We start from the raw sequence: 13,093 nt of genomic DNA on the forward strand, positions 1-13,093 counted from the left end.
CATTTCACAGGGGACAGGAATGAAACCTGAGAACTTGGCTGTTGCAGGGGATTGAGCTCCTGCTCCAGCGTGATGTGATATGGAGGTGGGGTACGCCATATCTGGACACTCCCAGTACGCCACCAGCCACAGCCATCTGTTGGGTATTTTCCTCTCTGATTTTGCTGCTCTTCCAAGTGTCCTCAGAGAACTTTTTAAAGTTACTGAACTGGCAAATTCTGTTTCCTTGGATATTTCTGACTGTCTCTGTAGCCATAGATGTGAGAAGACTGTAACTGCCACAGGATGGGCCCATATGCTATCGAGCAGATCCCACTCCAAGGCAGCTGGGATGGGTTGCTTGTATGCTGTGACGGTTTCTATCCTTTGCCAGGAAATGTCAATTGGTGCTTGATTAGTTAAATTAAACATTCAGAACAAAATTCATCAAAGGAAATAAAATACTATTTGGTGAGTAATTTGAACATCAGCTATAATAAAATGTACTACTTTTAAAATGAATGATCAACTCCTTTCAGGCTCAATTTCCTGAGTTTTCATAAATGTAGATTAAAATAAAAAAAAAAAAAAAAAAGATTTTGCTTTTAATACATTGGAAAGTCCAGAGAAAGACTTTAATCTGAAAATCTAAAATAATTTTATTGATATTACTCCAGATTTATAACTGAGTTCACAATCCAAACTAAATTTCTATTTTCTAGTAAGAAAAATTTGCATATGCCATTCCAAGAGACTTTTAAAAAAAGATGTTTTTTCAGCTTTTTTCCTTATTCCAGACAGAGTTTAGTATTTATACTGAATTGCTGACAGTTCGGATAGGGTAGGTATGAATTAAATTGTTATTAGATTTCAAAATCCAGCCAATATTTGTGTAAACAACATCATTTAAACATAATATGTTCAAATCCCATTGCTATTGATAAGATGAACAGTCAGTAGATGGGCCAAAACTGAGGTAAAGTGTAACAACTTCACTGAAGTCAATTGAGCTTGGGCCAATTTACTTTAGAAAAGATCTGGCACATTTTTCCCCTTAATGTGATGCTGTCCTGCTTTTTTTTTTTTCTTTCTTCTGTGAAACTTCTCATGCTGGCCTCCAAATTTCTTTGTAAAAATGTTTTTTGTCTGCATCCTACAGATCCTCCCCTCCCCTCCCCTCCCCTCCCCTCCCCTCTCCTCATTTTTCTTTCTTTCTTAAAGAGTTAAATGCAAGCTATAGAAAACCCAGCATTGGGAAAATACTAAACAACAAGCAGGTGTTTAACAGAAAAATGCAGTGACATGGGTGGTGTTTGTGGTTGAGGAGTTGGAAAAATGCATTCCTACTTTGCATAAAAGATTAAGAGCTTGATCCTGTTTTCATGGTGTTAGTGGGAGATCTGCCACCATTCAGTAAGGGAAGGATCAGATCCTTAAGGTATTTGATGAAATAGCTTGGCCAAGGGTTATAACTTTGAATACACAAAAGCAGACAAAAACTGCAGCCAAAATAAACTCAATATATAATACCTGTTTCTGGTGGCTGAACAGTATGTAAGATCGTGCTTTGAAACTGGGGCTGTTGTGTGTAAATTATTGAGCAGGTTTGGTAGAGAGGGCATAGAATATTTTTTTCCCCAGGAATATTTGATGAAACGTTCATATTTTGCTAAGCAGAGTAGGTTGATCTGCAAAGATACTGATAGCATAGGAAGGGGACGTGCAAGGCCAAGAGACTTAACAAGGATCTTAAGTCATGTCCTAGGGACCAGGGCTCCACCGGCACAGGAAAGCCTTGATTCTTCCCATTTCATGTGTTTTCTTAGCAGGCTCCTTCACTGTTGGTCTCTTAAATTCTTCTTGTGTGACAGGTGAAATAAACCTTTATGACATGCACATGCACATTTGAAGATACATAAATTTATAAAACACAAAGAATATCATACATTTAAGTGGAAAAGAGTAGAAAAGGTGTTTGCTGAGTTGTGATTGTAAGATCTACCAAGGGGTATATGCTGCCGATGTGCAAGGTTTGTGTTTCTTAGTGAGAGGTCTGAAAGAAAATGGAGAGCGTGAACAGGGCTAGGGGAAGGAAGATTATTTCCCTCCCTTACCTAAAGGGGTAAAATGCTCCAAGTATTAAGTCTGCTCAGTCTGCAGACTGAACCTGGCTGAACCTGCTAGGTATTGCCCCTTCCCAGCTACCCTCAGGATAGGGGTATGATTTTTTCCTTGTATATCCTTACCTGACTACAGAAGTAAAAGAAAATAATTTTCTGTTTTCTGCAGTGCCACAAGCACTTCCCCAGGAGCAATACCACATCTACAGCCTTTGGCTTTTCTTGTCTGCTGCTGAACTGTCTCTCTGTTACTTTGGCAGAAGTGTTTTGAGGGGCATCTTAAACTGATTTGGGCAGCATTGCCCTCAAGTACAAAAGACCAGTCAGGACTGGTCAATTGAAAGGATACTGAGAGGTCTCTGACTGTGCTCCCTGTCTTGCAGCAGGTTTAATTGGTGAGTACATCTGCCTTCCCAGTAGATGGCTTCAGGAGCATGACTGAGCAGCTGCTCAGGGGCCATCTCCTCATAAGCAATGTGGAGTGGACTCGGGGGTGGCTGTTTGCATGGAGAGGCCAAGAGCCTCTGGAGATGGCACCACAAAGGCCAGAGAGAAAAGTTTCTGCCCCTTCCATCCTGTGCTCAGTTTTCCCAACGATTATATGACGTAAATGGTTACAGGGTCTCCCCTGATTATCTGAAAGGTTGCAAAATTAGCCACGGAGGTGTACACCCCTCTGTCTGGGTGGGTGGACAGTTAGATCCCAGGTGTCTGAAATCTCTCTGTCCTACAAAAAGGGTCAAGGCTGCCTCAGTCTCACCTGTCCCTTCCTGCTGGCTTTCCTCATTTAAAACAGGGAAACTCAGATCCTTCTGGGAGATGACTGTTAACAAATACAGCAAATATATTTGTGAGGTAATGTCGGCTATGTACTGTGACAGCTGATGGTCCTGTATTTCCTAGTGCTGTTTGCATGCTGTAATGTCATTGTTATGAGGAAGAATGTGTTTGCAGAGAAACCTTGGCACCTCATTTGAGTTCTCAGATTTCTTTCTCTCTGAACACAACTCAGGTGAAGAACCAAACAGAAACGGGAGCTGCTGTGCTCTGTGGAGAAAGGACATCACAAGGGTGCTTTATGTCACTTTTAACAATTGGCATCCATCTCAAAAGAAAAGGCTGTATATTAACATCCCATATTCAAACTCTGTTGCAGATTACCTTGGTCCACAGAATGTCAGATATAGTTTTAAGAGTCTACAGTATATCACCTAACATCTGGATTGCTCCTTCTCAGTAGTTTTATGCTGGATTTGTGCCCAAACTGACTTGCCACAAGGTCAACAGAGTGGTAAGCAGGAGGCACAATGAGCACAGCTTCTGGCTGGGAAAATAAGCCATAAGGTTGGTTTAGCTGTAACAGGGTACTGCCCCCCTTAATTTTGCTGGCAGTGAAAGACGTTGCTCCTAGGAAATTCCCCAGTGCCTAGGGGATAGATGAGAGCTGCTAACTGGCCTTTTCCAACTCTGCGTATTTATGTTCTGGATGTGTTTGTACTAAAAGTTCAGGTTCTACAATATTTTATTGCACTTGGGGCAGTATGCAGTAAACACTTTTAGCAATGCAAAAATGCAACAGCAGCCCATTAGTTACAGCCAGAAAATGGGGGATTTTTCCATTTGTACTTAACTTTAAGTGAAAGAAATAACTGAAATGGAAATACAGCTGTGACACAGACTGCTACACACACTGAAAGGCAGCTCCTGCTTCTCCTAATGCATGAAGGACTAATTTCTATCGGCAGAAGCTGTCAGGTTGTATAATATAGTTCAGTATAAAATACTGCATGTTATTAATGAGGTTATTAATGAAGTTAAAGATGTTATTAAAAATGTTATTAATGAGGTTAAAGATGCAGAAAGTACAGCACTAATCTTGCTGAGAAAAAAAAATAAATCTTAGAATCCTAATGCGTATAGATAAAAGCAGGCAAAAGCTATCATTCCAGTAAAAAACCATAACTTTCTTATGAGTTGGAGAAGTACTGCTTACATTTTTGTTTCTCATTAAGTACATTTTTTTTCATTACTTTTTTAATTTCCTTCTTCTTGAGCTGGAAGCAAAACTGCTATGTAGCCAAACCAGAGTCACAGCAGGATGATTAGCACCATTGTGGCCTTTTTGTTAAGCATATTGTGACGAAGAACTGCCAAATATTTTGAGCGATCAGACATAGGACATGGTTGGCTCAAGAGTATAGAAACAAGTGATGAACACTCCCAGTACTGTATCATGTGAATTCAATTCCAGTGCAGTAATGCAGCAGTCTCACTGGGTCATGGAAGATACTGAGTGCTCTCTTATAGTGCTGTTTTTAGTGGCAAAAATATTGTGAGTTCAATGACTAGAAGATCATTAGACACCACTGCCTGTTTTGTGAGTGATTTTGCAATGAGGTTAGCACTGTTCTGGTTACTGTGGACAAAAATCTGTCCAGATGGCAGAAGGATCCAATAGAAATGGAAAAAGCATTTTTGGTCGGTCTTTGCAGGGCAGTCAAGAATGATCAAGCTCCTAAGGTTCACCCAGACCTGGGGTGTTTACCCCATTATGGCTGGTGACACATTGTTAATTGACGAAAATATATGAAGCTCATAACACCATTAACCTTGTCCTTTGGACAGAGTGTTTCATTTTCCACATTTGTCAGTTGGGTATATTCCTTAAAAATTACATTTGTTTGGAAAGTAGATATAGTAAAGTCTGGGTATAAACTGACTGCAGTATAATAGGGTTGTGAGAAAGAGAATGTAAAGAGTTTCAAATAGTTGTCTTTTGCAAATCTGAGCCTTTTCCTTCCCTGTAGATGTCAGCAGCTTAGCACAGAGAGAATGGGAACAAAACTTAGGCAGCTAAGCTGTCACAGTGAGGACTTTGGTTAGGCAGAAACAATTCCTGTTTAACCCAAGGTTACTGGAAAATACAGAATCTAAAAGAAAAGCACAGAACCTAAATAACATAAAATTGTATCTGCATTTTCATCTTCATAAAGGAGTATTACTGAGTTAAAAAAATCCCAATGCAGAGGTCCCCTAGGCAAGCCGTAGTGTATCACCTGTAGCGCTTTCTGGAAAACACTGGATAACAGTCATTTAGTCAAGACCTTCTGATTTAATTAGGTAAATAATATGCATCCCTTTGAGCCCACAAGTAGATGTTCACACTATTACTTGTGGGTAAAGTAATGCTTATGCTTAAATACTTATTAAACATGGACTTAAATCTCAAAATGGACGAAAGGAGGGATAACTGGGGAGATACAAGGAAGATAGTTTACATAATTTAAGCTATTTCCCTTATGTCTGACTTGAAGCTAAATTATTTCTCAGAGTCCAGTGCATTTATGTGGTTGACTCCAGAGTACTACCACTTTATCTGCAGTGGATCTGCTTCAGCCCCAAGCAGTGTGAAGATGGCACTGAATGCAGGAACTTTAATGACGTTGAGACTTGATAAACTATACAAAAGAGAAGTTAAAAAAAGAATTAATGTCTACATCATGAGAAGCCCCAAAATTTTGGCTTCTTTTGCGTCTTGAATCACAGCAGACTATCAGATTTCAAAATTTCATCAAGTACAGTATTTTTGAAAATCTATTACTTCAGATCTCAGCTTTTCCAACATTGCCTTTAAATTTACATTTTGCATCATTTGGTTTATTATTGTACAAGATGTTCCATGCTCAATTTCCATTTCTGATGTTCAGTTTTACTGAAATCAATGTGTTCTCATGAAAGAAATTTAATTTGGCACATTTTATGACAAAAAGATGTTTCCTTAGATCTTTAACTAGCTTTAGACTTCAGCAAAAAACATGTAATTAATCAAAAAGCGATCCAAAAGATGGCTCTTTGTAGTGCCAGTAAGGCTACTAAATGGTGTGTGTGTTGCAATTACAATCAGGCAGAGCAATTACACTCAAAAATAATAAGGGCAGTTACTTGTACAAAATTGAAATTCACTGATTTTCTGTGCTCCTTCGTACAGGATCCAGAGCATGTTGGGTTCATGGAAATCAGTTCATGTACATTAAATTTTTAGAAAACCCTCAAAAGGTAAGGAATTCCTATCCCACTGTTGCCTTATGGCTCAGGAATGCAACTCTGTCAGGTGCAGTTTGGCAAATAGGTGATCAGAAGTTTTCTATGAAGCAGCTTTTAAAGATTGCATAAAGTGCTTCTAATTTGCATTGGCTTGACAAGCACAGGCATGCAAAATCCAGAATTTCAGATGAACCTTGGAGATTTATAAGCCGCTTGACCCAGAATTGGCTTTGACATGAAAAAACTGCTTGTAGAAAGCTTAAAGTTTATATCAGGTTTAATGCTAGTTGGGTGCATAGCTTTCTAACTGCATCTTCCAAAAGAGATGGACTCTGATGAAGCCTGTATTTTTCTCCTCATATATCAGTAAGAGTGAAAAAGAACAGATGGATTGACTTTTTGCAGGCATCTCTACACAAAATGCAAGAGTGCACCAATTCTCTTCTTTCTGCCCAGAAAGATCCCTTCTGCAAGGATTTTGGCACCTAAACATCATTACGTGCTGTGTCTTGTTCATTTCTGAGTCCCTTTGCTGTATTTTTTCTAATTTTTGCTTCTCCTCTGCACTGCAAACTTATTAGTGACTTTTTATCCGTGTGTAACACTGAGCAGTTTTCTCGTTTGTCTTTAGCAATGATTATAATTCGTATTAATTTCTTTTTTATTTGCTAAGGTTGAGCATCAGGGAGGATAATGAGACAATTATGTCACTTTCATAGGAATACTCCTTGCATTTTGAAGAAATGTAAAGGTAGAGAAATAATACTGAAAATACATAAATAAGAAAAGACATCTTCCTGTTGCTCTTAAAAATTTATTACAAAACAAAACAATCAAGAAGCGTGCTGCAAAAAAGGAAAGTTTCTTGGGTAACGCCTGGGTCAGTCCAGAAGGAGACCTGTGGATTTCTGCAGGAAGGCTGGTTACAGACATGCAAGCAAGGGTCAGTGAGGTCCATCTATCATGTCTCTGATGAGAGCAAGGGAAGGATTCTTAGGAAGCATTTTAACAACAGTGCCTGTAAGGTCTGATGCAGCTCTAGGTATATTCTCATTTCTTTTACAAGCTGGTCAGTCCCTGGGTCATTTGTCCTCTCTGTGTATGATAATCATCCATCCTTCTCAGCCTTTTCTGCTCATTTTCTAGGACTACTACACAGTCTGTGAGATGGGTGGTTCTACCACTTGCTGTACTAAAGGCACCAGAGAGTCAATTAAACTCAGTGAAAAGGAACAAGGGACTTCAATGAGTCTTTGGATTCAGCTTGCTTTTATGTAATAAAATTGAAAGGTACAGTTGATTTTCAGAAAGGTGATTAACTCTAATCAGGTAGATAAGCAATCCTATTAAACCAACAAACTATGGCATGTCCCCGAGTGCCCTATGAATCAACATGTATAAATATATAATTTAAAAGTTCTTAATTATTACTTTTTAAATATCTAGTCTATTTAGGATCTAAAATGTGTATGGTGATAAATGACTAGCTAGTCATGTGCCCATAAAATGCGTTAATGTCCCTGAGAATGATAAATCTTCTTTAAATGAATAGAGACTGACAATCAAGGATCATGTGTTCTCCAGACCTTCTGATAAATGTTCTTTCTATTATTTCCAATAGACTTTGATACATTAAACTGCATAATTTATTCCTGGTAATTTATCTTTGTTCTCTTGGGTATCAGCTCCTCTCTTTCCATATTTTCTTCCAACAGAAACACCGAGTAGTTATATCAACATCAGGAACAATAAGAAGAATAAAAATCAAATGGAAGGTACCAGGTAAGTACAAATTACAATGATGACAGCTTTTTGGTTAGACTAGAAAAAGAATGGTAAAGAACCATGCATTGTATCTTCTGTGCTATGGAAATTCTGTACAACTGCACCATGTATAAATTCACTTTGTCCTTAATTCACTCAATGCCTCAGTAGCATAGTATTTTGCTATGGGTAGTTAGATGTGTTCTGTGTACCAAGAACAAAAGAACAAGCTCTGAATGTACGGATTTTGCTTGGTATTTCTGCTGCATTGAACATGGATTAGAAAGCTATCATAGCAAGAGAAAAATCTGCTTATCTTTTTTGTTTGTTTGTTTGTTTGTTTAGGCAGAGTTTCAGAAGCTCATAGGTTTTTGCATGATGTTATTCATCCATCCATCTATCCAACCATCCACTTGCTAATTAAAAACATTTCTGCCTACAACCATACTCATATCAAAGAGCTTTAAGTATTTATCATCTGCAGATTATTCTGCAGTTTGTGTAAAATTAATTGGGTCTAGTTCAGTCTCTATCAATAAGGCCTAAAATCCAGAACAGTAACAGTAAATTTTTTTTTTTCATGTGATTAGGGATCTGCACCAGGTATCTCAGATATTTCATTTATAAATGCATATATAAGTATTATACATTATAAATGTATAAAATACATAACATATATGACATATTTTTCTGCTCTTTTCTGTAGCAGAACTTTCTCCTTCACAAAACATGGGTTATGAGAGAAAGAAAAAAAAGTGTACTGCCTCACTGTAGAAAACAGTGAGATACATGGAGAAATTGCTCTGATGCCAGGTGCTGCAGGCATGATCATAAACAGAAGAGTGGGGTATTTCTAAAGCAGATGCTACATCTAAATAGGTAGAAGTAGGAAGAAAATATGAGCCTTTTCATCTGGTTCACTTCTGTAAGGCTCTATAGCTGGACCACTGTGAGACACGTTTCTCCTAAGAGGAGATTCAGAGGTGATCTTGGAAGGCTGAGGACAGTGCCTGTTATTTGGGGGTCACCACTTGGGAAAGGGGATTCCCTGGAACAAAGAGCGCTAAAATGCTTGTTAAGGTATGAGTGCAGCTTAAAGGACTCACCGGGATGAGCGAAATCTGCAGAGCGTGCCGCCTTCAGAAAGATGACAAATGACTTCACTGAAGAGCTGGAGGGGAAGTAGCAGGGTTGATTAATATAAAAATGATCTGTTTGGGTTGGTAGATCAAAATACAAAGGATTTGAGGTGGAGAAGGTGAATCAATCCTCTATGTAAATCAAACCGAAGGTTAGTTCTTGTCTCAGTTTGTGTCGTTTCAGAGGGAAGAAGGTTGCAGTGCAGAGTGAACAGGATATATTGCTCCCTGTATTGTACAGCTGGAAAAATGCCTCAATGGTATTCAAAGAGCAGAAACTAATGTTGATTCCCAGTTTTCACTTGAGCTGTTTCAGCTAAATGTACTGCAGAAGTGGAAGAAAGTCCATGATATGATATGAACTGCCTTCTTTCTTTTTAACAGACTAAGTGGGACAATTTTAAGTTTCCTTCTAGGTAATACATTTCTTTAGGGCTTAATGATTTTTTTTTCTTAGGTAGAACATTTATTCCCCAATGATGGACTGCTTTGATCATTAGCATAAACTGCCACTATGGTGTTATCATGTTCTCTATCATTTATTCAAGGTTGTTGAAAGAGGACTAAACCTCATCTGAATATTAAGTATTCAGACATAATTTTACTACCTTCAAACAATTTCTTGTAAGGAAAAGTGGGGAAAAAGTGATCTTACTCTAATCATTCCTTTTATGTGCAAAAGCAGATATCACTGTTGCTCTCTCAACTCTGATGCCAAAGCCCAAGGAAGTGGAAAAGGAAGACGAGCCCATTTGTAGCGTGGGGAATCTCTAGCTGGCTCCTCCTCCGGTGAGTGTCAGCAGGTCAGTCTCTCAGCCAAGAGGAGGGGAAAGAGGAGAAGCACATCTGGTCTGCTCTGAACCAACCCCACTAAAGCGTATGTTTGTTGAGGCAAAGACCAAAGTAGAGCACAGCTTTGCTGTGCACACTGTAAAGCACACTGACATGGAAAGGTCAGTGCAAGGACAGAGCCAGGATGGTCCACCCTGCTTTTATCCTTAGCCCTGTGTTTGCTGGGAAGGATGAACGCGGTGTTCAGTCTCAGTCAAAAGAGGACAACCAATGAATGTAAGAAAGACTCTTTCAAAGTATAATGAATCAATAATTTATTGCCAGCCAACAAAATATTCACAATCCATGTTGTACAGAGAAATTCATCTGTACACTACTCCTAGCTCATGTGCTTATGTTTCTGTGTATTTAAATATATAATATTCCATTATCCTTTCACTGCACATCATGCAGTGATCTTTCTTCTAGCATCTGCCTGATAGTTTCCAGTGAACTGAGAAATATATAAGATGAAGGAAAAAGTCTCCACTGGAGCCCGTGAACAAGAAATCTTGTGTAACTTATATCACATGCCTGATATGATCTCTGTGAATTAGCTACCCACGGAGCAATGGTTGATTTTCATGTGGTGAGAGATGGGAATGGCTTGTCAAATTGTGCACTCACCTTCTACAGCACAACAGAATGTGCTGCAGGGCCAAAATGCATGAGGCTCCAGAACAACAGTTCTCTGTATAAAGCACTGCCTTGTAGATTTGCCAGTGCTTCAAATAGTTTTCAGAGGGAGGTATATCTGAATAGTGCCATAAAGGCATTGTGACTACTGTGCAGATGCAGAAGGGGCATGGCTTGGCCCATATCTGAGCCAATATTATGCTATTTCCAAAGTGCATTGGAACCCTTTGAGAGAGCATGTGCCTATTATTATACATGTAAAATTTCCATGCAGTATCATCTTCACTATGAATAGGACTTGTGAGACTAAAACAATCTTTGGCTGCTGTAATTTCTCCTCGCTGTAGTGAACAATTAATCCTTGAAAAAGGTGATTCCAGATTTTTTTATCATCTGTCAAAGTAGCTCTGGCACCATGTCATCTCTCACTCTACAAAAAAATTAGGAAAACAGGACCTGGGGATGGGAATGTATGCTGGTTCATACTGTTATTGCAGTGCTGGGCAGGCATGTTTGACTAAATTTCTTAATGAAAGTACATGCATATTTTCTTTATAATACTATGTTCTTGGACATCCAATTGTTCTTTCGGAGTGTTGGTTTTTAAAGCCTGGACTATTTCCCTGCTCTGGCATGCAGAAGCAAGATGAAGGTAAACCACTAGTGCTGCACACCTTGTCCTGGTTGCTCCAGCATCTGCTCTTTGAAGTGGTAGAGGCACTGACCTAAAGCTGTCCCCATCTGCCCCACTGCTCCAAGACTTCACTAAACACAGTCAGGAGCACCATGGCAGGGGTTTGGTTGGCAGCTTGGGATGACAGAAATGATTTCTTCGGGGGCTCATTCCCGAACCCAGCTTATGATGAACCACAAACAGACCAAAGGCAGGATTTTGGACTGAATTTGCAATGGTTTATCCCAAGTTTTATTTCTAGCTCTGTTTTGTTGCTACAAACTTTCACCTCTAGATGCGCCCCCAAGTAATTAACATAACGTGATTGCTTCAAAGCATGTCATTTGCTCAGTAACAGTCCCAATTACTCAGGGGTTACTGACTTTGGCCTTTCAAAATGCACTAACTACAGGAAGTACCATGACCCCAATTACTAAAGATATGTTCATGGATCAAAGACCCTGCAGCCAGACTTCTCCCCCCTAACTAATCATTTACCAGGAAGAACATTGTGGAGCTGCCATTGATTTTTCTGGAGTTACTTTAACAGGCTGACCATACGGCGTGTTCCTCCATCCTTAGAGGAATTCCAGAAGATTAGTCAGCTAAACCTGATAGGTCTTCTGGAAAGGACATTGGTGGCAGTTATAAAGATTGTAGTGAATAAACAGAAGTGTCAGAATGGTGGAGCAGTTGGAGATTGAGGTGTGGACATGTTCAAAAGTGAGAGAAACTAAGACCATCTCCTAGGCCTGTGAGTACTTCCAACCCTTCTGTCTCCTGAGGAGACAAGCTCGATGGAAACCTAAACTCTGAGGGCCTTTACGTGAACTCTTCCTAAGAGTTCAAGCTGAATGTAGGATACTTTAGGGTTCAAGCAATCAGAGTGTTGACTTGCTATATGCACAGATTATTGTACGCAGTATTCAAGGCAACAGATCCTCAGCTGTCGTTCTGGTGGGACAAATAATTCCCAGAGTGCTATGTATTTCTGTAACTGGGGGAGCTTTCTAATGTCATCACCTAATATTTTTTCACTGGAGCAGATAGCCCTGGCTGCATTTGTAATCAGATCTTATTTTGTATCACCAGGAAATGCATTCCTTTACCTACACAGTAAATTTAAAAAAACTTACACATATCTACATATTCATTTATATAAGCACTACAAAATTGAGATTGTCAGGAAGCCTTGCATTAAAACCTTCATTCCTGATTAGAAGATGACATGCTGAGTACTTAAACCCATTTTGCACTTCAAAACAAGCTATTATTAGGGCATCTGTCCCTTTACGCTTTCACTTAATGAGAGCTGTTCTATCAAGATGCAACAATGATGCACCCAATGTAAAATTTCAGCAAAACATGTGTTTTTGTTAAGAATTTCCTTGCAAAATAGAAGGTTGAATACTGCTTTTTCAAGGCTTGAATAGCACATACAAGGCTTGAGTACATTAGTTTGAATCTGGATAATGCCATTTTCCCTTCATCATCTCTGTAACTCCGACGTGGAATCTGGTCCATGTTGCAACCCTGTTGGGTTAATACAGTGCTGCAATGCACATGGACTACATGCTCATTTAGACCAGAGGATCCAGCCTTTGGGATACCAGAAGGAGCGTGTCTTATTGTTTCGGGGGAAGAACTACTTGTTAACTACAGCAAGGTCTGCTCTCACCCCCACCAAACCAGAGCCCTGCCACCACCTATGATGTTACATTTCTTTACAAAGAGTACCTGCTCTGCTTGTTGCTGGTAACATTCCCTATCCATGCATCATCCTTGGTTAAGCATTTTGGCTTGTTTCTCCTACCTCAGCTTCATCAAAGATTGCTTATGTGATAGCTAGCAAAATCACAGGGATTACAGGAACAGGATAGAGTTAAAAGAACATGACTTCTGTTTCC

At 39.3% G+C, this 13,093-nt stretch overlaps 1 long non-coding RNA gene across 8 annotated transcripts in view; it reads left to right on the forward strand.

Annotated features, from left to right (window-relative positions):
• LOC121073208 overlaps positions 1-13,093 on the forward strand; it is a 64,566-nt gene that overhangs the window by 13,469 nt on the left and 38,004 nt on the right. For 7 of the 8 annotated variants that reach the window (XR_005821556.1, XR_005821555.1, XR_005821557.1 and 4 more), the window contains exons 2-4: positions 7,290-7,433; positions 7,859-7,925; positions 9,732-9,835. This is a non-coding gene — a long non-coding RNA (uncharacterized LOC121073208). Of the gene's footprint in view, positions 1-7,289; positions 7,434-7,858; positions 7,926-9,728; positions 9,836-13,093 lie in introns of all 8 variants that reach the window. The other variant, XR_005821553.1, reaches the window with a different exon arrangement.

This window comes from Cygnus olor, chromosome 7 (genome assembly GCF_009769625.2).
Source record: "Cygnus olor isolate bCygOlo1 chromosome 7, bCygOlo1.pri.v2, whole genome shotgun sequence".
Lineage (NCBI taxonomy): Eukaryota > Metazoa > Chordata > Aves > Anseriformes > Anatidae > Cygnus > Cygnus olor.